Genomic DNA, 25684 nt, shown 5'->3' on the forward strand with positions numbered 1-25684 from the left:
AATCTCAACCCTGGGTCCAGTCCTATCCGATCTGCCGTTTCTCAACCCATTTTTTTCCAGCTGCGTCCAGATCCCGATTCATGTTTCGGTAGTCTTTCTCGTTGTCAATTACACCCGTAGTGTTGGTATCATCGGCAAATTTTCTGATCCAGTTAACGACATTATTATCCAGATCATTGATATATATGACAAACAACAACGGACACAGCAACGATCCCTTGGGCACCTCCACTCATGACAGGTCCCCAGTCAGAGAGACAATCATCCATTACCACACTCCAGCTTCCCCCAACGTACCCAATGGCGAATCCAATTTACTTCCTCATTGTGAAAGACAAGCGACTGATCCTTCCGGAGCATCCTCCCACACGGAAACTTGACAAATTTCTTCAACAGCATTGCGAGTAACTATAAGATTGGTTAGACATGACCTACTACGCACTGGCCCATACTGACTACCGCTAATGTTCCTGTTTGTCCAGATACTTCCCTTCATACCCCATGACCGGCGTAGTCTGAACACCGAGGAAAATTCATCATTACATAAATACTTGGTGAGTCCCTTCCAAGCAAAGCTATCGAGATCATCCAGCGGTCGGTATTCATATTTAAGGCCTAATATTTTCTTAAATTCTTTTTTTTTTAATATCCGACGCATTGAGAGTAGTTCGATCCAAACACATCCCCCCTGCATCTGAATCGGAATCAAAGGTTTCAAAGGTACATTTAAAGAATCAGAAGAAGATTTAATATCACAGACATACGTCGCGAAATTGTTAACTTCACGGGTAGCAGTACAATGAAATACAGGATAGATAAATATAGAGAAAACAAAAACTGAGATACAGGTGACAGCGGGAAAAAAAAAAACACTTTTCCTGAATCGCTGAGCCTGAGCTTTCAGGCTTCTGTATCTCCTTCCCGATGGTAACACTGTGTAGAGGGCACGTCCTGTTAGTGGGCAATGTTAATGATGGACGCCACTGTGACAAGAATTCATCCCTTGTAACAATGAAACACAGAGATACAGAGAATCTGTATTTACCAACTAGTACCTTTTTATTATTTCTACTAAAAAAACACGTAGATTTACACACTATCTTCCTATGTGCACCCTACTGGAAACCCTGACACTCCATGAACAGTCAATAAAGAGAAAAGGTATTATCCGGGAGAAAAAAAAAGGTCTACACTGGCAAGGCATTCCATAGAAACATAGAAAACATAGAAAATCTACAGCATACAAAGTTGTTCCGAACATGTCCCTACCTTAGAAATGATTAGGCTTACATGTAGCCCTCTATATTTCTAGGCTCCCTGTCCCTATCCTAAAGTCGCTTAAAAAGACCCAATCGTATCCGCCTCCACCTATTTCTAGGCTCCCTGTCCCTATCCTAAAGTCGCTTAAAAAGACCCAATCGTATCCGCCTCCACCACTGTTGCTGACAGCCCATTCCACGCCCTCACCACTTTCTGAGTAAAAAGAAACTTACCCCGACATCTCCTCTTTTCCGGCTCTCCAGCGCCGCCAACCTGTGTCCACTTGTGGCAACCATTTCAGTCCTGGGAAAAAGCCTCTGAATATCCATACGATCAATGCCTCTCATCATCTTCCGATCCTCATGTTCCCGATCTCCACGTGTCCGTGTGGTCCTACTTTTCGGCAATGATTGGTCTCTGGCCGCTGGAGAGTTATCACCCCTGCATATCTGAAGCTCCGGAATCTTATATTGTTCCTCATCAATTGAACCATTGGATCCCCAAACCATTGGCTCAAGGTCAACTGACCTACCTGGGTCACCTGGTTACTGATCATTGTGCAAAGCTACAGCCAACATATTGTACGTGGCTTTTCCCACCCCAGCCTTTTGTATTCGTATCTTTACACCCTGACTGGTCCGAACCAGTTAAATGAGGCAACTCAGACAGAGTCTAACGAGACTACAGATTGCTTCTTTGGTAGGTCTGGCATTTTACACAACAAGTAGCTGCTCCTCTGAGCATGGTCTCAGGTTTATTGCTCTGATTAGATTGTCCCAGAGTCAAGAATCAGTTCAGAGTCCACGCCCTTCACACGACAAATGGCGACTTGTTTGAGAATGGTCTCAGGTTTAGCAGATGATTACCTGAAGCTCCCTGTGTTCACATTCAGTTCCTCTAATTAAATTATTCCAATGCAAGAATCAGTTCATAGACCACAAAACGGGGCAAAACAGAGAGAACTGGTTTGTCTGCTTCCCCTGTCCTTGATCAGACTGTAGTTTCTACTGGCCAACAGTGTTTTTATGAGCCATTCAATCTGACACGACGGTATCTTTCTCGGGTCCGCTGTCGTCTATATGCACCAGGGTGGATGATGGAGGTTCGGTGGAGATGCCGAGTGCTGTAGGGGTCGAAGGGGTTTACAGAAATGCGGTGTGATGTAGGGGTTGGAACGGTTTTCTTACGTACACCGTAACGGGTTAAAAGAACCAGCGGAAATGGAACACACCTGGAGTCTGGTATTGCTACAAACAGAATACTATTTATTAGTATCTACGTAATATAGTAATATAAAACCAGATAAATCAAACAACTTAGCAGAGTTTATGCATATATAAGTGTGTAAATATAAAACCCCAAACTTCTTCAAGCTTAGGTGGTAAATGATACAGTCTTACGGTGGCATAGGCATGACGTAAGTTCAGTTCTAGATATTAAGTTGAGTAGAATTAAGAGAGAGAGAGAGAGAGGTGATTTGTTTTCCAAGTAAGCCGACGCCGTCGATCTTTCCGTTGTCCTCCGAAGTCCTGTTAAAGTTACCAATTGTGACCGCACAAAAGGGTACCGTCTTCACGCGGTGAAGCTATCAACCCAGTCAAGGGTTAAAACACACCGATATCATTGCACCGGTCACCCCTTTTCCACGCTGCGAGCAAAACCCACCCTTTCCTGGACACTGAAAGCTCATTCTGTGCTTATTCCTTCTGTACTTCTGTCCGTGTCTTCCGTGTGTCTGTGTGTCTGTCTGAAAAGCCAACCGACCTTGTATATATCCCAAACATGCTGAACGCCAGTTGCATATTATATAGCTCCGCCCTTCCGTAACCATGAAGACACACGAGTTGTTCGGTGCTCTCTCTCTCTCTCTCTCTCTCTCTGAATCAGTGTACACCCTCTCTCGCTCTTTTTCAAGCCACATTCCATATTGAATAACGCTGAGAATCTCGTCACACCTCTCTCCTGTTCGGAAGAAAAAATGATGAAGGATCAAAATTTTTGTCTAACTGTAGATTACAGAATATGAGGCAATACATATCTGACTAACATGTAGCAGACTGCGTGTAAAAATACTAGTTTATAATTCATTCTTAAACTTAACATCCAGACAATCAGTCCACCATGTTATTGTATTTACTTTTCACATACTTTGTTACAAAACCAAATCTTGTTATCTTCAAAATGGAGTTTGATCACCCATTTTCTCATTTTCACTTCACCACAGAATATTTAACCATCACGTGATCAGCTCCAACAGGGCTTTCAAGGACGGCCTGAATTTCATCCTGCACAGGAGCTAACTCCTCACTCATGTTTTGTAAACTAAACCCATTCGCTAAACTTCCAAAGAAGTCCTTTGTTCAAAAAAAAATCACTAATTCTATCTCCAAGATCTCTAGTTCTATATGTTTCCATAAGAACACCTGCAGATGGCCTCTCTTGGTCAAAACAACACTTCCATTTGTTTTGAGAAGTCTCCGAACCCTGTCTCTCCAATTCACAAAATTGAACAACATCACCAAGTTGTCTATCTTTAAATTCAAAAACTTAGTTAAACAAATCAACGTGTACTGTCTCAACACCTGAGAGAGCTGTTTCTGTCAGCATGGTCAATGGTCTTGAAACCAATCCAGACTTAACAGGTACTTTATTCAAAAGTCCAGAGACAGCACCCTTCTCAATATCTTCAATAACATTCACCTCACCCGTTTTCATCTAATCGCCAACCTTTAGAACACTGTCTAACTCAAATGACTGAGAGTCCTCAATTTCCACTGGTACCAAGGTTAACCCATTATTCACTGAACCAAGTCTATCTGACACAAAAGGACTGCATTCCCTTTCAACCGAGTCAGACACCTCAGACCTTAACTGAGTTTCAACACAATGGTTCAGAACCCTGTGAATTCACAAGTGATTCAACAACTTGAACTCAAGTAATCGGGCCAGCTGCCTCTCCTACGCTTTCATTACTAGCCCCAGTTTAAAATTCCAGTTCACCCTGATTATACCAGCTACTCTCTTGGAAGCTCTCATTCAGGAAAAACTTAACCTCATGGGTTAATGCAAACTCGTCCGCTGAATTAGCTGAACCAGAAAGGGTCTCAGCCACTTTCTTATCCTCCCTCTTTAATCTTTCTAAACGAAGCTGTACCTGAACCTCAGTAGGTTTACTTCTGATAACATTTCCCAAACATCCTCTTCAAACATTCCCTGGGATATATAATGCTTCTCTATTAACAACTGTATTATCGACGTCCTCATTCTCGTGTTCACCTGAAGTATTAACTAATGAGCAATTCCCAACAGCACACCCCTCTTAGCATCATCGAATGCTTCAGGGGATGATTCCACCGAAACCTACCAACCTCAATCTCCACTGTTGCTGATTTTCCACTCAAGAAAATTTAAAGAGAAATTCTCGTATAATATCAGCCACTAATTACTCAATTATGCCCCCAACAAATTTAGAATGTCGTCTTAATTTGTTTGATCCCGGACGAGCCCTCGGTTTCGTGACGTACCCCGTAACTGGGAAAAAGAACCAGCAGAAATGGAACACACTGGAGTCTGGTTTTAGAGCATAGAACATAGAATAGTACATCACAGTACAGGCCCATCGGCTCACAATTGTTGTGCCGACCCTTAAACCCTGCCTTCCACCTTAAATTTCTCCATATTCATTTTTAGTAGTCTCTTAAGTTTGACTAGTGTATCTGTCTTTACCACGGACTTAGGCAGTGCATTCCACGCACCAACTACTCTCTGAGTTGAAAAACCTTCCTCTAATATTCCCCTTGAACTTCCCGTCCCTTACGTTAAAGCCATGTCCTCTTGTATTGAGCACCGGTGCCCTGGGGAAGAAGCGCTGGCTGTCCACTCTATCTATCCCCCTTAATATCTTGTATAACCTCTATTATGTGTCTTCTCATCATCCTCTGCAAATAGTAAAACCCTAACTCCCTTAATATCTGATAATAATGCATCCTCTCTAAACCAGGCAGCAACCTGGTAAATCTCCTCTGTACCCTTTCCAATGCTTCCACATCCTTCCTATAGTGAGGCGACCAGAACTGGACACAGTACTCTAAGTGTGGCCTAACCAGAGTTTTGTGGAGCTTGCATCATACCTCACGACTCTTAAACTCTATTCCTCGACTTATGAAAGCTAACAGTCATAAGCTTTCTTATCTAACCTATCCACCTGTGAGGCAACGTTGAGTGATCTGTGGACATGAAACCCCCCAGATCCCTGTGCCTCCCCCACACGACCAAGTTTCCTGACATTTACTTTGTACTCTGCCTTGTTGGTTGTCCTTCCAAAGTGTAACACACCTCACATTTCTCCGGGTTGAACTGCATCTGCCACTTTTCAGCCCACTTCTCCTTCCGATCAATGCCTCTCTGAAACTGTTACAAACAAAACACTATTTATTAGTATCTACATAATATAGTCATATGAAAGTAGATAAATCAAACAGGTTAGCAGAGTTTATGCATATATAAGTGTGTAAATATAAACCACCAAGCTTCTCCAAGCTTAGGTGGTAAATGATGCAGTCTTAAATGGTATTAGGAATGACGTCAGTTCAGTTCGTGATATTGAGTAGAATTGAGGAAGAAGAAGGAGAGGGAGAGAGATGAGAGAGGAGATGAGAGAGGTGATTTGTTTTCCAAGTAAGCCGATGCCGTCGATCTTTCCGTTGTCCTCCGAAGTCCTGTTACAGTTACCGTCTGCGACCACATAAAAGGGTACCGTTTTCACGCGATGAAGCTATCAACCCAGTCAAGGGTTAAAACACACCGATAGCCTTCCACACACTCCCCTCCCCCCCCCCACCCACCACTTTCCCACACTGCGAGCAAAACCCACCCTTTCGTGGGCACTGAAAGCTCATCCAGTGTCTATTTATTCTGCATTTCTGTCCGTGTCCTCCGTGTGTCTGTGTGTCTGTGTGAAAAGCCAGCTGACCTTGTATATATCCCAAACATGCATAAAGCCAGTTGCCCATTAAATAGTTACGCCCTTCCGTAACAATGGAGACTCACGAGCTGTTCAGTGCTCTCTCTCTCTCTCTCTCTCTCTCATCTCTCTCTCTCTCTCTCTCTCTCTCTCTCTCTCTCTCTCTCTCTCTCTCTCCTCTCTCTTCTCTCTCTCTCTCTCTCTCTCTCTCTCTCTCCTCTCTCTCTCTCTCTCCTCTCTCTTCTCTCTCTCTCTCTCTCTCTCTCTCTCTCTCTCTCTCTGAATCGCTGTACACCCACTCTCTCATTTTAAGGCACAGTCCATATTGAATGCACTTTAGGATCTCGTCACAGTTTTTACAGACAGCGAGGGGTATCAGCAACATTTCTCCACCAATGTGGACATGCAGCTTACTTGTAGTACCTGTTAGGTATCCCTAGGGCTCATATTGTCTGTGGACAATCACTTTAAAATTTCGGGAGTATGCGACTGGCTTTGGGACACTGTTTGTGCTGCTAATGAGAGACAGAGAAGAAGAGCCGGAGGCACCCAGCGCAGATGTGTGTGACGGAGAAAGAGAGAGAGAGACAAAGATTTAAAGTTATGGATCCTTGGCTGATTATTTACTTTTGCTCCAAGGAAACTTTATTTGCCTGCTTGTAAGATTCCTATTGAGACAGCAAGGACGGTACCTGCTGATGGATGACTGGTACCCCGTCAGGGGAGATAAAAAGCAGGTCTGCGAAGACACAAGCTGACACACCACGGGACACTGAAAGGTGGAGGTGGGGGTTTGGAGGATCGATTCGGGGGAATCGATTACAGGTTGACAGTCTGTGAAGGAAGACAGGTGAGGGCTTGTGTGTGTGTCCACCCTTGCCTGGGTGACAGGCTTACCACTGAAAAACGGTCGTGCCTAGGATGGAGGGGTCACATTTGGTGACGACAACAGGACAACAATACAGCGTAATGTTTGGCGGCAACTGCATCACCTCTCTCTCTCTCTCACTCTCTCCCCCAACGGTACACCAGCAACTACCTCGACCTAAACTAAACTGAACTGAACTCTGCATCATTGTAAGACTATCCATTGACTTCTAGAACTTTGAAAGAGCTTGGTTTTTGATTCCTATTTCCACACTTCTGCATATATCATTGCTATCCTGTTTCATACATTTGCATTTTATAGTACTGTATTACTTCGTTTACTAATAAACGCTATTAGTTACAGTACTACCAGACTCCAACGTATTATTCCATTTCTGCTGGTTCGGTAACCCGGTCACGGTGTACGTGACATGCCAACTGGCATTTTTGTCTGTAACAAAATGAACCCCGTATTGTGTCTGAGTGTTTTGCTAATAATGTTCGTGCATCATTATGCTGAGTGAACCTGAGTCCCTGCACTGTATTTCACCTGCCACTTCATTGTCTTTTCTTCAAACCTGTATGTGTCATTCTGCAGACACCCAGTTTGCTCTAAGCTGCCTGTCCGGCACCTACCTTCGTAGCAACTACAAAGTCTGTCACAAAGCCACGAACTCTGTCATCCACATCGTTCATTTTAACATGAACAGACGCAATCTCATTACCGACTCCAGAGGAACGCCATTGGTTACCGGTAGCAAACAGAATAGGCTCGCATTGTTCTAACTCTTTGTCTCATGCCGGTAAACCAATCTTCGATCCGTGTCAGTATCTTTCCTGTAGTACCATGAGCTGTGATCTTGTTTGGCAGCCTCATGTGCAACAAGTCGTTAAAACCATCTGAAAATCCAGGAGAAAAATGTCCACTGCCTCTCCTTTGTCTATTCTGCTTGTTATTTTGTCAAATAATTCCAAGAGATTTGTCAGGCAATATATACCCTGAAGAAAACCATGCTGAATTTGGCCTAATTTAGGGTGCGCCAAGTACCCCGAAAAATCACCCTTAATGGATTCCAACCACTGAGGTCAGACTAACTGTTCTATAATTTAATTTCTTCTGCCTCCCTTCCTTCTTAAAGTGTGGGGTGACATTTGCAACTTCCTAGTTCGCCAGAAACATTCCAAAATCGAGACACTCTTGAAAGATTTCTTTAAGAGAAGCATGAGGGTGAACGTCTTCACTCAGAGGCGGTGGGAATGTGGAATGTGCTGCCAGAGCAAGTGGCAGGGTCGATTTTCAACATTTCAGAGAGGTTTGGATGAGTATATGGATGGGAGGGAATGGATGACTATGGTCCCGTTAGAGGTTGCTGGAACTAGGTAGATTAATGGCTTGAAACAGACTAGACTGGCCGAATGGCATTTTCCTGTGTTGTCATGTTCCATGACTCTAATGACTTCACAAACTCTTCAACTACCTCTTTCTGAACCCTGGGGTGTACATCATCTGGTCCAGGAGTCTTATCTACCCCCAGGCTTTCCAGCTTCCAAAGCACACTTTCTCATTAGTAATGGCATCTATACTCACTTCTGTCCACGATACTCTTGAATTATTGGCTTTTTTTAAAAAAAAGATGATACGTCAGAGTAAGAAGTGTAGTGGGCAGGGGAGGAAGAATAACAAGGAGGTACTTCATCGGTGAAACTGGGAGATGGGGAGGGGTGTTAATTAAAAAGAACCTCCTCAGGGTATGTTTTTCTTAACGAAACCAGAATTGAGCACTGCATGCCGGCATGTGTAAAACGAATACAAAATACACACCACTAAACATAAATGAGAGCACAATCCAGAAACATGAAGAAATGGTCAGTATGGAAGATCGTGAACCACTCATGTCCGTCCACAGAAGACATCCCAGCGATTTGAGCACACAATTTCTTAGAAAACTGAGAAATGAGTGTGCTTCGCGACCGCTGTACCTCAAGTTATACCAGCTCGAGCTAAGAAACAAGTAAAATATAATTTTAATTATTAGAGGTTGACAAACCCTGAATAGAGAGTCGATCGCTCCTTCATCATCAAAGGTAGAAGAATGAATTAAATAGTAGAACTATATTCTAAAGATATAAACATGAACTTTTGACAGGATAAGTGCAGTGCAAAGTTATCAAAGTTGCAATAGAGCTGGTAGTGTATGAACCAGATCAGCCAGATACAATACAACTGAGAGATGGATATTAAACATAAGACTAAAGACGTGGGAGCAGAGTTAGGTTATCGAGTCTGCTCCGCCATTTCATAATGGCTGGTCCAATTTTCCTCTCAGACCCCATCTCCGGCTTTCTCCCTGTATACCTTCAAGTCCTCACAAGTCAAGAATCTATCGCCCTCTGTCTTAAATAATCACAAGTTCTCGGCCTCCACTCTGCCTGTGGCAACGAATTCCACAGATTTACCACTCTCCGGCTAAACTCATCAATGTCGCAAATGGGCGACCCTCTATTCAGAAATTGTCTCCTCTGGTCCTAGACTCTCCCACCATAGGACATAGCCCCTCCACGTGGTCAGCAGCACAGGGGCGCCGCAGGGAACCGTACGCTCTCCGGTCCTGTTCACCCTGTACACATCAGACTTCCAATATAACTCAGAGTCCTGCCATGTGCAGAAGTTCGCTGATGACACGGCCATAGTGGGGTGTGTCAGGAATGGACAGGAGGAGGAGTATAGGAAACTGATACAGGACTTTGTGATATGGTGCAACTCAAACTACCTGCGTCTCAATATCACCAAGACCAAGGAGATGGTGGTGGACTTTAGGAGATCTAGGCCCCATATGGAGCCAGTGATCATTAATGGAGAACGTGTGGAGCAGGTTAAGACCTACAAGTATCTGGGTGTACAGTTAGACGAGAAGCTTGACTGGACTGCCAACACAGATGCCTTGTGCAGGAAGGCACAGAGTCGAATGTACTTCCTAAGAAGGTTGGCGTCATTCAATGTCTGTAGTGAGATGCTGAAGATGTTCTATAGGTCAGTTGTGGAGAGCGCCCTCTTCTTTGTGGTGGCGTGTTGGGGAGGAAGCATTAAGAAGAGGGACGCCTCACGTCTTAATAAGCTGGTAAGGAAGGCGGGCTCTGTCGTGGGCAAAGTACTGGAGAGTTTAACATCGGTAGCTGAGCGAAGGGCGCTGAGTAGGCTACGGTCAATTATGGATAACTCTGAACATCCTCTACATAGCACCATCCAGAGACAGAGAAGCAGTTTCAGTGACAGGTTACTATCGATGCAATGCTACTCAGACAGGATGAAGAGGTCAATACTCCCCAATGCCATTAGGCTTTACAATTCTACCGCCAGGACTTAAGAACTTTTTAAAAGCTATTATTAATGCTTTTTGAGACGGTGATTTAGATGCATATCATATTTTATTACTGAGTTAAGTATTGTATGTAATTAGTTTTGCTACAATAAGTGTATGGGACATTGGAAAAAAAGTTGAATTTCCCCATGGGGATGAATAAAGTATCTATCTATCTATCTATCTATCTATCTATCTATCTATCTATCTATCTATCTATCTATCTATCATTCAGCCCATCGAGGACATTCGGTAGGTTTAAATTGTATCATCCATCATATTCTCTTCATATGATAAGGTATTCAATCCTGGAATCACTTTCATAAACCTCTGTTAAACTCACTCAAATGTTAGCCCATTTTTCCTAATATCATCGGCCCAAAACAGCTTACAATCTCTAAGTGAGCTGTTGTGCTTTTTCAGTTCACGGCTGGTATGTACAGACCACGTGAGATCCTCGGTGATGTGGACGCTAGGAACTTAAAGCTGTTTATCCTCTCAACCTCAGATCCATTGATGTCAATAGGAGTTATCCCGTCTCCATTCCTCCTGTAATCAACAGCCAGCTCCTTTGTTTTTGCGACATTAAGTGAGGTTTTTTTACTTGACGGCACTGTGTCAGAGAGATAACCTCTTCCCTGTAGGGCACTTCGGTATTTTTTGAGATTAGTCTAATTAATAGAGTATCGTCGGCAAATTTAATTAACAGATTGGAGCTGTGGGTGGCGATGCAGTCATGGGTATACAGGGAGTAAGGGAGGGGCCTCAGTACATGGCCCTGAGGGGCTCCTGTGATGAAAGTCAGAGGGGCGGAGGTGAGGGAGCTCACCCTTTCTACCTGCTAGCGATCTGAAAGGCAAGGTCAAGGACGAGATCTCTGAGCTTCCTGTCGAGCCTGGGGGGAATGATGGTGTTGAATACTGAACTGTCGTCCAAGAATAGATTTCTCACATTAGCATCCTTCTTCTCCAGATGTGTACGGACAGTGTGTAGAACAGGGGCTATTGCGCCGTCTGTCGATCAGTGGTGTCGGAAGGCAAATCATAAGGGGTCCAGCACCCTCCTTTCGTAAAAGGGTTACATACACTAATCACACAGGCCCGCGTCAGCCACCAAGTAATCTCAATGTCCCGCTGAGTCCCCACAACCTCGTGTCATTCCCCATTGCCCCACTTTCAGCACACTTCCTCGTGTCAGGAACCAAATTAATGACTCTACCCGCTCCCGTTCCATAGCCCCGTGTCAGTCCCCAGTGTAATTAACTGTGTAAGTGGAATTCTGATGATATTATGCTGAAATATCAAAGCATAAATCGGGAACGGACATGTCCTGTTCTGGAAAATGCACAACGGAAATGTGAAGGTATTTTAGTCTGCACTTACATGGGGTTCTGGACAGATTTGCCCCATTCAGACAGGGGAAGGACTGTAGGGTGAAGGAACCATGGTTGTCAAGAGATGTGATACAGCTGGTCAAGAGGAAGAAAGAAGCTTTAGGAAGCTGACCTCAGGATTAGAAAGCAAGGATCAGGCATGACTGTAGATTTACAAAGTAGCCGGGGACAAACTGAAGAATGGAATTAGGACAACTAGAAACGTCTACAGAAGGTCTTCAGTGGCTTTCAGGAAAACCCCAAGCCATTCTAGGTGTATGTGAAGAAAAAGATGACTGGAATGAGTGTAGGACCGGTCGGGGATAGAAGATGAACCAAGCCCCTGAGGTCGCGGGAAGAAAGAAAGGTCCTGAATGAAGACTTTAGTTCAGAATTCACCAGTGAGAGGGATACTTGTGAGGAGAGCTTTAAACAGGACGATGTGCGACAACATGCCGAGGTTAAGAGAGAGGATGCATTGGAACATTTGAAAAAAAAAATACAGCAGGTTAAATACGTCTTCTTGTGTGGTCGGGAGAAAGCCTGAGTGACTGCGGGAAGCGGTGAGTCCTACTTCAGTGATGGGCAAATTATCAGAGAACTTTCTTAGAAACAGGATTTACGAGAATTTGGTGAACGATTACCTAATTTGGGAGAGTCAGTATGGCTTTGTGAGGGGCAGATCATGACTCACGAGCCTGGTTCAATTCTGTGAGGATGTGACGGTTATACTTATGGTTAACCACGGCAGGACCTTTCAGAAGGTTTGGTATCCTGGGAAAGTTGGCTTGTGGATTCAGGACTGACGCCCCAGAAGGCAGAGGGTAGTTGTGGATGGAGCGTTTTCTCCCTGGATGCTGGTGCCAGTGGTGTCCTGCAGAGATCTGTTCTGAGACCCCAGGATATTTGTGCTTTAAAATGATGTGAATAAATAAGTGGAAGGGTGGTTTATTGTATTTGCAATGATGTGGAGTTTGGTGGAATTAGGGATAGTATAGAAGATAGTCAGAGTTTACAACAGGACAGTGACAGGACGCAGAGCAGCGCTGGGAAGTTACAGATGGAGTTCAACCCGGAAATTTACGGAGTGATTCACTTTGGAAGGATGACTTTGAAGGCTGAGGTGATACTTTCTCGAGTCAACCGAGGGCCGCACATTAGTACGAGCTCCACAATGGAAAGAGAGTGATGAGACTCTCTCCAATAAGCCGAGGGCCGCTCATCAGTACGAGAACCACAATCGGTACGGAGCGGTGCCCTGCAGGAGCAGAAGGAAGTGTGATTGACAGGTGAGCTTGAACACTTCCGCTGTTCTGCACATACTCATAGTGACGCTCGAAAGGCAATATACCTGACAGTAAATCAGAGGGGGAAATATACAACTTCGTGGCAAATGATACAACAGTCTGAGAACCTGCTGATTGATCATAGATTTTGCTTACTATATTTGTTCAAACAGAGAATGGATGGAGCAATAGTGGTAGAACTGTAGCAGGTCTGAGAATATCTTTAAAGTTAAGCAGACTGCATCGCACGTCACGTGTATGGGGCGGTCAAGTCCTTCACTGGCAGAGGTCAAGTTTCTGCCAAACGGCCCTAGAAAACATTGTTCTTCAAACTGTCCACAGCCCTCGCTACTCTCCCGAGGACACTCTTCCTTTTTGACGACAGGTCTCTGGAATATCGCTGTGGATCTTTTAAAGTGTTTGGAGGAACATGTGCAGTGTATTTTATTGTAACACTTGTCAGCTGTCAGTCATTCCCATCACTCAAACCGTCCGGAATGACTGGAACGAAGGAAAGAAAAGATTATGGAGTTTCCCCTTTAATAAATGTGTTCTCCATTTCACCCGCCAGAACAAACTCCCTCCCTCAATTTCAGAAGCGAATGTGCTCCGTCAAATGTTACAAAATAAATCGACTTCAAGCTGAATGCCTGATTTAAAAGCAACAATGACAAAATGTATCTTCATTTAAATAGCTGAAGCCAGATATCATGGAAAATAACATGGAAAAAAAGCACATCATATTTTGTTTTAAAGTAAATAGATTGCAAAGTCCCTTGAGAAGTCAAATTCATGACACGGGGACAGAGTGAGTAAAAATAGTTTAACGTAAGTGTTTGTGCAGTTGGTTGTCACTGATGTCCCTGACGTGATCGCCACGCTAATTGCCTCAGTGGAATTGCTCTCACCTCAATAAAAGTCTGCTAAACCGATCACCAGTCCATCTGAGCAGCTGAAACGCTCCGTGCAACTGAACGCTGCTTCTGACGGAATATGGGATATTCGACGATTTACTACATTGCGGCCATTTTCTATCCCGCACTTGTAGTGGTTGGTGTCCCCGGTAAGATGCCGGAGCTGGTCACTTTATGTATGGTGCCGTCGTTACTTTGCTGCGGTATCCACACTGTTACAAAGCAAAGATGCTACCATCGGCTGAAACGTGTTTCTGGAATGGAGGATTCAGGCATCTAATGGTTTTATTTTTATTTTCCATATTTCGATCGCTGTGTTTTATTCTTTTGTTAATTACGTTGGTGTCGATATTGTCATTGTTTCACAATTTCACCTCGCTAGAGTTTCTGAAGTGATTCTGGTCTCTGCTTTTCCAGACCCGAGTCTCTATCAGTGCAGACACTTCGACCTTATAACAACGTGGCAGCTTATTTAAATAATGGTCCCGTCTATTTTCGACACGTAGTTCTGTTCTTCTGTAAGTCTGTAAATGAGAACTCGTGCTTTATATCTCCTTGACTGCACTTTGTCATCACTACAAACAATCCCTTCACCTCTAATAATGGAAACGGTGTTGTTTACAGGAGCGATCGACTGCTCACCGGTACGTGAGTCGTGGAACTCGGATGCCTCGCTCTAAACTGTGGGATGGTCGCCAATCCACTGACACTCACATCCATCATTGTCCTCCAGCCGGAGTGCAGCGACCAGGACCGCACACACTGGATTCCCGCTTTCCACTTCCAAACAGACCATACCCTGCATAGCATCGGTAGAATGGGGGCATTCAGAGAGCTGACCATATTTCTACTTTTTTTTCAAATTTCTTGCAGTTAATTTAACGGCGATTGTGATCCTATCTCGGGGTAAATGCGGACTCTCCAAATGCATCATCCGTTACCTGGTTGGAATGGCAACAGCGGATCTGATGGTGGTTATCGTTGTTGCTTTAGTGGAACAGACCAACAATATCTACATTTATTCCAGATCCCTGCTCATCACTCCTGTATGCGCTCTGACACTTGTATTTGTGGCTGCGACGCGGGACTGTTCTGTTTGGTTCACGGTCAGTTTTACCTTCGATCGCTTCATCGCAATATGTTGCCGAAAGCTGCGGGAGCGATACTGCACCGAGAGAACAGCAACGGTGGTTATCGTGACCGTGGTTATAGTGAGCTGCGGGAGATGCGCCCCGTTTTACTTTGTCATTGAACCTTCTGTCATCATTGACAACATGCCGTGGCGTTGCGCCCTCACACATGAATACGATACTTCGCCCGTGTGGAGAGGATACCAATTACAGGCCAGTATTTTAACACCATTGGTACCGATCGGTTTAATCCTGGTGTTTAACGGGTTAACCGTAAGACATATCGTTGTGGCAAATAGAGTCCGCAGAAGGCTTCGGCACAGCAGCGACAATCAGAAAGATGCCGAAGTGGAAAACCGCAGAAAATCGATGATTTTGTTGTTTTCTATTTCAGCTAATTTCATATTATTTTGGATGCCCTTTGTAGCCCATTCCCTGAAATGGCAAGCGCAAAACTATTTTTACGAGGACAGATATTTGAGTTCCCCGGTATACATCCTACAGCAATTTGGGTTAATGTTGCAATTTCTCAGCATGTGCAACAATACTTGTATCTATACACTGACACAGAGGAAATTCAGAGAAGAGCTGAGGAATGGAATGAAGTATGTGTTTACATTAAATGGCCATCTGTGTAGATAACGCCCGTGTCTATGGTAATTCAGGGGAGTTTTCAAATAAAGCCGTTTTACAATGAACAGCTTTGGCAAATATGTCATAAATTCAAACATTCATATGCCTGGGCATCCAGAAATTGCAGAATTGGCGGAAGATTGCTGACTTTATTCAGTTCAGGTAGGTAGCAATACAAATGCTCAATGCTGCTGGCGTGATTGATACATTGGCTGAAGTTTGTTCAAAACTATCACAGACACTCGAATGTCACAAGGGCAGGGATGGCTTTAGGACATTCTGGGTTTTAGATGTTTCAAAATGGACAGCGTCGTGTAACAGAGTGTAAAGGGAGTGCGATGGCAAACCAGGGATAGTATCGCAGCTGCAGAAAGGGAGGACAACGTGGAACGTTCGTTTGTTGATAGACTGTGAGACGAACACAGAAACATGAAGGGGGCGAACACCGATTTGGTGTTTTCTGTACGGCCGCCCACCGGGAGCGGAACCTGGACATGTGCCAAGTTATTGGAATGTAAAACTAAAACTTCCCTAATATTCGTCGGCACCTCTCAAGGGTAAAAATAAAGTTTAAGTTTTAGCATAAATTCTCAGTTGTGTCCAGGAAGGATTCATGTCACTATAAGAAGAAAGGCAGACTAGCAAACAATCCAGATCAGATCCCATATTGGAAAAGGAATCGGGTCATGTGACAGATCTCTCCGCGGGTCAGAATTTCAGAACGACAGGGCAGAACTCCCCGACATTTACCTTACACAGAGATACGACCAGGGAGCATGGGATGTATTTAATTTGGGGTCTGCGATGTATGGTGCTACCTGGCAGGAACTTGGGAACGTACATTGGGAAAAGATGTACTCAGGGAAATACGCAACAGATATGTGGGGATTGTCTAGGGAGCACTGAGATAAGGTTCAGTATAGGCTTGTCTCCGTGAAGCAGGGAAAGGATGGTAACGTAAAGTAACCCTGGGTGACAAGTAAGTTGGAATAACTCGTCAAGAGGAAGAAAGAACAAAGCTTAAAGATTAGGAGGAAAGGATCAGGTAAGGCTACAGCGGGTCACAATGTAAAAAGGAAAGAATTTAACAATGGACTTAGAAGAGGTAGAAGGGGCTTAAGAAGTCCTTGACGAGTTGCACTGTGAAGAACAGGAGGATGACTGGAGAGAGTGTGGGCAGATCAGATGAAAACTTGTATCTGGAGTCCAAAAAGGCAGTGAAGCTCCTTACTGAATACATTGATATACCAGAACCTGCCGACGCTCAGAAAGAGGATTTGCTGGAAACTTGGAAAACATTATGATAGATGATTCTCCGGTGCCAGAAGGGATACGGTCCAGGTAATTTCGGAAGGCGAAGAAAGATATTGCTGAGCTTTTGGACAGGATACTCGTGGCTTCGATGGCCACGAAATTAGAACGAGACCTCCGTTGATACACCTGTACCCCCTTACCCCATCCCCATCTATAATTTTAGTTTGGTTCTCTTTCTCTTCCCCCCCCTCACAACAATCTCCCCCCGCCCCGCCCTACCTTTCTTTCTCTTTTAATTTTCCAGCTTCCCCCTAGCACATTTCCCTTCAGCCTATCACTTCACAGCTCTCTACTTCATCCCTCCCCCCACTTCTTATCCCCCCCTTGACCTTCCCATGTTACCTCACTCCTGATGAGGGGTTTCGGCCTGAAACGTCGTAACTACCTCCTCCCATAGATGCTGTCTGGCCTGCTGAGTTCTGCCAGCATTTTGTGTTTTTATTCAGTCCCGTCAATAGCCGTGTAATGTTTTTCAACATTCTTTCAATCTTATTTGCATATTTCCTGCAGGTGGTTGAGCCCAACTGTACACAATATTCCAAATTGGGCTCCAATAAAGCCCTAAACAACAGTAACGTAACATCCCAACTCCTGTACTCAGTACTTTGGTCTATGAAGGCCAATGTGCAAAAAGCTGTTTCTCCGACCCTGTGTAACTGTGCCGCAACTTTCATTGAATTATGGACCTGCATTCCCAGATTCGTTTGTTCTATCGTACTCCTCAGTGCCCTATTTCTCATTGCGTCAGACCAACCCTGGCTGGTCCGCCCAAAGGGCAACATCTAACAGTTGTGCGTGTTAAATCCGATCTGACATTTTTCAGCCCATTTTTCCAGCTGGTCCAGATCCTGCTTCATGCTCCAGTACTCTTCTTCGCTGAGAACTACACCCGTAATGTTGGTGTCATTGGCAAATTTGCTGATCCAGAGTAACGACATTGTTATCCAGATCATTGATACTACCTCATTGTGAACGCAAAGCGACTGATCCTTCCCGAGCATCCTCCCACACGGAAACCTGACAAATTTCTTCAACAGCATTGCGGGTAACTACCTGGTAAAGATCTGTGAGATTGGTTAGACATAACCTACTATGCACTGGCCCATACGGACTATCGCGAATGTTCCTGTTTATCCAGATACTTCCCTTCATACCCCATGACCAGCGTAGTCTGAACACCGAGGGCAATTCATCATTACATAATACTTGACGAGTTCCTTCCAAGCAAAGCTATGGAGATCATCCAGCGGTCGGTACTGATATATATGCCCTATTGTCTTTTTAATTTCTCCTGCAGGATTATCAGACGCATTCAGAGTAGTCTGGAAAAGCAAGGCGTCGTAGCTTTAAATAATTAATCAATTGGACTTAAATAGTGAGATACGGCCTACTAGATAGAGCATAGAATGGAGAATAGTACAGCACAGTACAACCCTTCGTCTCACGAGGTTCTGACAGACTTTCAACTAATTTAAGCTCAAACTAACACATCCCCGCTGCATCTGAATCAGATTCAGAACCAGATTTAATATAATCGGGAGATGTGGTGAAATTTGTTAACTTCACTGTAGCAGTACAATGAAATAAAGTATAACTAAATATAGGGAAAGTAACAAAACATCTGTTGCAGGTGGCAGAGGGGAAGGAGCTGTCCCTGGATCGCTGAGCGTGAGCTTTCAGGCTTCTGTATCTCCATACCAATGGTAACACTGTGCAGAGGGCGGGACTAGTTAGTGAGCAACTTTAATGATGGACGCCACTGTTAGAAGAAACACCCCTTTTAATAATGATCAGTGAGGTACAGAATATCTGCATTTGCAAACTTGTAACTTTTATTATTTCAACTAAAAAGCACGTAGGTTCAGACGCCATGTTCACTTCGCGACATTCCATGAGCAGTCAATGAAGAGAAAAGTTATTACCGGGGAAAGGAGTCGACTCTGGCCAGAGACGGGACAGAGGGACTAGGGAGAAAGTGACTGGGACAGAGGCAGGTGAGGTAGCGAGAGATAGAGGAGGGTAGAGAAAGACCATGGGGAGGGACGCCCGGGAAGTCGAGGAATCTGGTGTGTAGAGAGATCGGGGGTTGGTGAAAGATTTTCGATGGGGAGAGAGATCGGAGTCGGGTGTTTGGTGTCGGTAGAAAGCGGGAGGGGCATAGACAGGAGAGAGATAAAGTGCGAGGTGATGCATTTTGTAGGCTCCAGTAAGAGCGGGATGTCTACATTATTGATACGGCTATAGGAATTTTGAGATTTGTTTATAAATCCAAAGATCCACGATGGCACTGGCGATACACGCGACGTATTGCCGACAGCTCGCAAAATGTCCAGATGTATTTCAGCTGAACCACTGTGGCTGCAATCTGAAGCCCCTAGTTTCCCTTTAAGAAACGTACTGTTGATCTGTCTAAATTAACCGGCAGTTTAAGGAGCTGCTGAAGGACCAGATGGACTTGACTCTCGGGAATGCAGGTGCGGCACCTTTCAGCGATCAGCGAAGGTCAGCCATTACCATTGCCGGAAAAGAGGTCGGTTCGGAAGACTTCAAGTCAGACTAAATCGATGGGCGACGAAACGTCCTCTACCCGGCATCTTCTTCGCGGAAGGCCAATTACTTGAAAACAAGATGCATTACGTCAGCGCAACATTGCAGTTTCGGAGGGAAATGAGGGGTTTCTGTCTTCTCTGTTTCATGGAGACATGGCTCAATTCGGTGGAACAGCCGGAAGAATTCTCAATCCACCGTTCGGAGAAGATAAGAAGGTATTGTGGTGCTGGGGTGGAGGGGGGGGAGGGATGTGGAACAGCGGTGTTGTTTCATGACTAACTCTTCATGCTCTCCGTACATAGCGGTCTTGCCGCACCCTTGTTCCCCTAATCACAACATTCAATGATTAAGTTCTGTCGGTGCTGCTTACCGAGAGAGTTCTCCTCATTGATCCGGACGGCACTTCACATACCGCCAGAGCAGATGTTAAGCAAGCATACCATGTACTGTGTGCCGCGACCAGCAAACAAGGACTGCCTACCCTGAGGACTTTCAAATAATTGCGGGTTTTCTATCAGGCTTATTTGTCATCAGAACATCATGCTCAGTACCAGCGGCTCCCGCACACTCGACCACGGTTAGAGCACGATCAGGAAAGCCCACCATTCCAACCCCAGACCATATTTCGGGCATTCTGAACGTCTGGTTTTCTTTCTCCTACCTCCACCCAGGCGGAGGGTGAGGAACAAAACACCAGATGTATCGGCGACAATGTCACGGGAATCGGGGGCCAACTACTGAATTGTTTCGAGGCGAGGACAGAAACAAAAATGACGCAGGGCTCATAAGAGAATCTGAATTTTACCATCTTTATAAAGACACTGGAGAACGAGTGTTTCCCACCGATTCATACAGTCCAGAGTGTTGCTTAACCAGAAGCACTGGGTGAACAAGAGATATGCAAAGTGCTGAGCAGTAGATTCGTGACAATATTTATCACATTCATTCATTATTATTATTTATCCATTGATTTTGTTTTGTATTTTTCTGATTTGATAGTGTATGTTGCTGTGATGCAGCGCATCATCAGCTTTCCTGGTGGTCTAGTGGTTAGGATTCGGCGCTCTCACCGCTGCGGCCTGGGTTCGATTCCCGGTCAGGGAATAAAAATATTTCCTGCTGTACATTAATGTGTTGATTTTAAATTATTTTGTGTATTCATTGCTCGGCAACAACCCCATTCCTGTCAGTGTTTAAACTGCATCCGCCTGATTCAGCGCCATAAAACCACAAAATATAGAAGCAGAATTCGGCCGTTTGGCCCATCGGGTTTGCTTCGACATTTCCTCTCAGTCCCATTCTCCTGCTTTCTACCGAGTGTACTACCTCTTTCCGTCTACAAATGCTGCCTGACCCACTGTACACTGTTCCTGCAGCGATTCGTTATTTGTTCTGTATGACACTTGTTAGACAATGAAAACATGACTTTGAAAAAAAAAATCGCAGGTGCAGTCTCAATAAAGCTGGAAATAACTGTGCGAGGTCTTACAGACAATAACTTGCAATCGATACAATGTAGATTTGATCTTCTTCACTCCTCACTGCACCTCAATCCACTCAGAGACGCTGTCTCTCTGTAGAAGAGGGTGACCACACCTTCCCCATATTGGACTCTGGTCCTACTCACTCAGTTTGCCTACATCACCTTGACTCATCTGCCCGGGGTCATCACTGCTCAAATCTCAGTGAGTATTGTCAGGTCCGGTCGGGTTTATTGCCGTGTGCACAGGGACGGTGAGGGACAGGTACAATGAAACACTTGCAGCGTCATTGCAGGCTCGAAAAGACAGACAGTACGCAGAACATAAATTGTACAATTCTGCATCATGAACAAACGGTAGATATAAATCTTGTGCCAGTTTCAGACTCGGAAATGATTCCTCAGGCAAACCGATGACATAGATTGCGAACTATTATATCCACGGGGGAGCATGCAGACCCAAGAAAGGCCTGTTTATTCCTTTTCTTTAAACAGACAGACAACAGAGAGAAGGGCGAGTCTCTTGTCCTCTTCAGCCAGCCCCGGCATTCAATAAGATCAGGCTGGCCCAGACATTTTCTCAATCCTCCCCCCCCCCCCCCCCATACAGCAGTTGCCGGTCAAAAGTCGGCCGGTGTCCTCCAGCAAATCTTCTACCGTCTCCCCATGTGACAGGAGATAAACTTCTGTCGCCCGCCTTTATTTCGACGCCCTGACAGCGCCCCCAGCTTCGATCAGAAGCATATGGATATGAATGTTATATAATGGGACATTGTTCTGAGTTTTGCTCAGTATTGACGGGACTTTGGGGAGGTAGAAGCAGTCAGAGTCTGTGGGAGGGAACAACTCCTGGGTGAAACCCTTTCCGCAATTGGATAACACATTGGATTAACATCTGCATACACGAATGGGAGCAAGGTAGGTTGCACGCCTTTTGATTAGATTGTTTGATGTCGGACCATTACAACGGCTCAGTGACAATCGGCGAGGGTGGTTTTGACGGAAGGTCAGCGAACCGATTTGTCTATGGCAATAGGCGAGGTTGCTCGCTAGACAAGAGAGCAATGGGGAGTCTGTAGAGTGAGTGATATGAAACCGGCGAAAGCTTTCCACGTTCAGAGACCGTGCTGCCCACTTCAGTGAAAGGATGAAGTCCACTTCTTTACACTGACGCTGAAATATCCGTTCTCTGCATTTGATTCTTTTAGCTTTACAGGTCGGTAAAGCTACAGACTACAAAGCGTTTAAGCTGCCCAGAAGGGGATTGATCAGAGTCGTAATAGAAATGAAATTTGCACAATGAGTGTAAAAAACTATAACTCTGCCGGCTGGTACGTAGTTGTCAACTGAACACAGACTGCAGCCAGGCTATTAAATTTTTATTGGCAGTGAGGTTTCTATTCCCTGGCGCTGTAGTTTGAGCGCTGCAAACAGGATTTGAACCTAAGCGGCGAATCCCCATTGGATTTCAAGTCCAACTCCTTAACCACTCGGCCATCGCAGCTCCATCAATGTCCATTGCACCCACCGTAGCACTGCACCTGAAGTGAGGGTTGTACTTGATTTATTTTCGGTAACGGAAAAGGTGATTCATCATTCCAATACAAATAGTATAATTCGACAGCTTTGGAATTTGTTTCAACACAGTTACGTCAGAACGTGAATGTGGAGGGATAATACTGCCGTCAGTATCGTAAATGAAGGAGATTTCCATTGTTGGGGATAAAGATCAGGATCAGAATCAGGTTTATAATGACGGACATATGTCAACATTACATTGTTGTTTTATATTCTAGCCCTCCTGAACCGAATGTTAAAATTGCATTTGCCTTACTTTACCGCTGACTAAGCCTGGAAGTAAACATTTAGGGAATATTGCACAAGGTCTCTTTGCACCTCTGATTACTGAAAACCTTCCCCATTCAGAGACTTTTTTATCCTTTCTTCCAAGGTGCATCACTGTACCACACGCTGATTTATTTGACAAATCTCCGCCCGTTCTCCTCAACTGTCTTTGATCTTCAATGTGCTTCGAATCTTTTGAGTTATTTAACACGTTGAAGTCAGGCTGCCTTTCTTTTATTCTCCTTTCTTCAGCCAAACTTCCTTCTTTCAGAGTGGAGTGACAGTCATAATTCTCCAGTCATCCGGATCTGTTCTCGAATATCAAGTCAAGTCACTTTTATTGTCATTTCGACCATAACTGCCGGTACAGTACATAGTAAAAATGAGACAACTTTTTCAGGACCATGATGTTACATAACACAGTACAAAAAACTAGAGTGAACTACGTAGAAAACAACACAGAATAAAACTACACTAGACTACAGACCTACCCAGGACTGCATGAAGTACACAAAACAGTACAAGCATTACAATAAATATTAAACAAGACAATAGGACAAGGCGTCAGTCCAGGATCTGAGTATTGAGGAGTCTGATAGCTTGGGGGGAAGAAACTGTTACATCGTCTGATCGTGAGAGCCCGAATGCTCCGGTACCTTTTTCCCAGACGGTAGGAGGGAGAAAAGTTTGTAGGAGCGGTGCTTGTGGTCCTTCATAATGCTGTTTCCTTTGCGGATGCAGCGTGTAGTGTAAATATCCGTAATGGCGGGAAGAGAGACCCCGATGATCTTCTCAGCTGACCTCACTATCCGCAGCAGGGTCTTGCAATCATTAATGGTGCAATTTCCGAACCAGGCAGTGACGCAGCTGCTCAGGATGCTCTCAATACAACCCCTGTAGAATGCGATAAGATGGGGGTGTGGGAGCCATTGTGGATTTCCCGTCAGCCATGCTAGTGCCCCTTTCCAATCCACCTGGCCCGCTCCAGACTTGGGTCGCTGTTCTTTTCTGCCAGTAACGGGTCGAGGTCTATTATTGTCGCTGATTTTATTTCTGCGAGTGACGGGGTCGAGGACAGTTATGGTCCCTGATTTCTTTATTCTGCGAGTGTGTCTGATCATAAGACCCTGGGGCATATTCAGACCGCCAAACGATTGAACTCCCGCCAGGCCCGTTGGGCATTGTTTATTTGGACGGTTCAAGTTTACCCTCACGTACTGTCCAGGATCCAAGAACGGGAAGCCGGACTCGCTATCCAGCCAGCATGATTCCAAGGATGACACCTCCATTCCCGAGACGATCCTCCCACCATCCTGCGTGATGGCCACTGTCACTTGGGAGATCGAGGCTAAAGTAAAGGAAGCCCAGCGGGACGACCCCGACCCAGGGAATGGACCCGGCGATCGCCTGTACGTGCCCGTCTCCGTCAGGCCTCAGGTTCTCCGCTAGGGGCACAATCCCGGTTCACCTGCCACGCCGGGAGTGATCGGACCCTGGCTCTCCTAAGGAAGCACTTTTGGTGGCCGTCCACGGAGGGGGCACCCGTTCTTATGTCTCTGCTTGTTCCATCTGTGCCCGGGGAAAGGACTCTAATCGACCACCCGCGGGTCTTCTTCGTCCTCTACCTGTCCCTGGGTATCCCTGGTCACACATCGCCCTAGACCTCGTCACCGGTCTACCCCTTCCCGCGGAAACACCACTGTCCTCACCGTGGTGGACCGATTCTCCAAGGCGGTGCACTTTATGGCCCTCCCTAAACTGTCTTCCTCTCAAGGAACGGCAGATCTTCTCGTCTTCCGCCTCCACGGAATCCCCGCGAACATCGTATCCGATCGAGGTCCCCAGTTCGTCTCGCAGCTATGGAAGGCCTTCTGTCGAGCCTTAGGTGCATCGGCCAGCCTGTCATCCAGCTTCCACCCCCAGTCGAACGGGCAGACGGAACGGGTCAACCAAGACCTGGAGGCGACGCTACGCTGTGTAACGGTAAACAAGCCGTCGACCTGGAGCGACCACCTCCCGTGGGTTGAGTATGCCCACAACTCTCTGGTGAGCTCGGCCATTGGGAGGTCTCCGTTCGAGTGATCCCTTGGGTACCAACCCCCGCTGTTCCCCGCGCAAGAAGGGGAGATTGCCGTACCGTCGGTTCTGGACCATATTGATCGGTGCCGTAAGATTTGAGAGGAAACACGCACGGCCCTTCTCAGATCAACAAATGGAAATACGAAGTGAGCCGACTGACACTGGACTCCGGCGTCGGAGGTACCAACCTGGGCAGATGGTGTGGCTTTCCTCCAAAGACATCCCGCTCAAAACTGAATATAGGTAACTCGCCCCTCGCTTCCTGGGACCATTCAAGGTTGAAAGGATTATCAATCCCACAGCGGTCCACCTAAAGCTGCCAAGGTCCATACGCATTCACCCAACTTTTCATGTGTCTCAGTTAAAGCCAGTTTCCGTCAGCCCCATGTGTCCCCCTGCTGAGACTCCCACACCTGCCCGTCTCATCGACAACCATCCGGCATACACCGTCCGAAGACTACTGGATGTGTGCCGTCGGGGCCGGGGTCTCCAATACCTGGTGGACTCGGAGGGGCATGGTCCTGAAGAGTGTTCCTGGGTCCCTTGCTCTTTCATCCTAGACCCTTCCCTCATCCAGGACTTTCATCGGGACCATCCAGACAGGCCTGGAGGATCGCCGGGAGGCTCCTGTT

The 25684-nt window shown here is 45.5% G+C and overlaps 1 protein-coding gene and 1 non-coding gene across 2 annotated transcripts in view; one reads left to right on the forward strand and one right to left on the reverse strand.

Annotated features, from left to right (window-relative positions):
* The window catches only part of LOC140723819 (uncharacterized), a 245928-nt gene that overhangs the window by 62174 nt on the left and 158070 nt on the right, over nucleotides 1–25684 (reverse strand). The window lies entirely within an intron of this gene.
* Nucleotides 20681–20752, forward strand: trnae-cuc (transfer RNA glutamic acid (anticodon CUC)). The gene has a single exon. It is a non-coding gene; the product is annotated as a tRNA-Glu (tRNA).

Source organism: Hemitrygon akajei, unplaced genomic scaffold (genome assembly GCF_048418815.1).
Source record: "Hemitrygon akajei unplaced genomic scaffold, sHemAka1.3 Scf000139, whole genome shotgun sequence".
NCBI classification, from domain to species: domain Eukaryota; kingdom Metazoa; phylum Chordata; class Chondrichthyes; order Myliobatiformes; family Dasyatidae; genus Hemitrygon; species Hemitrygon akajei.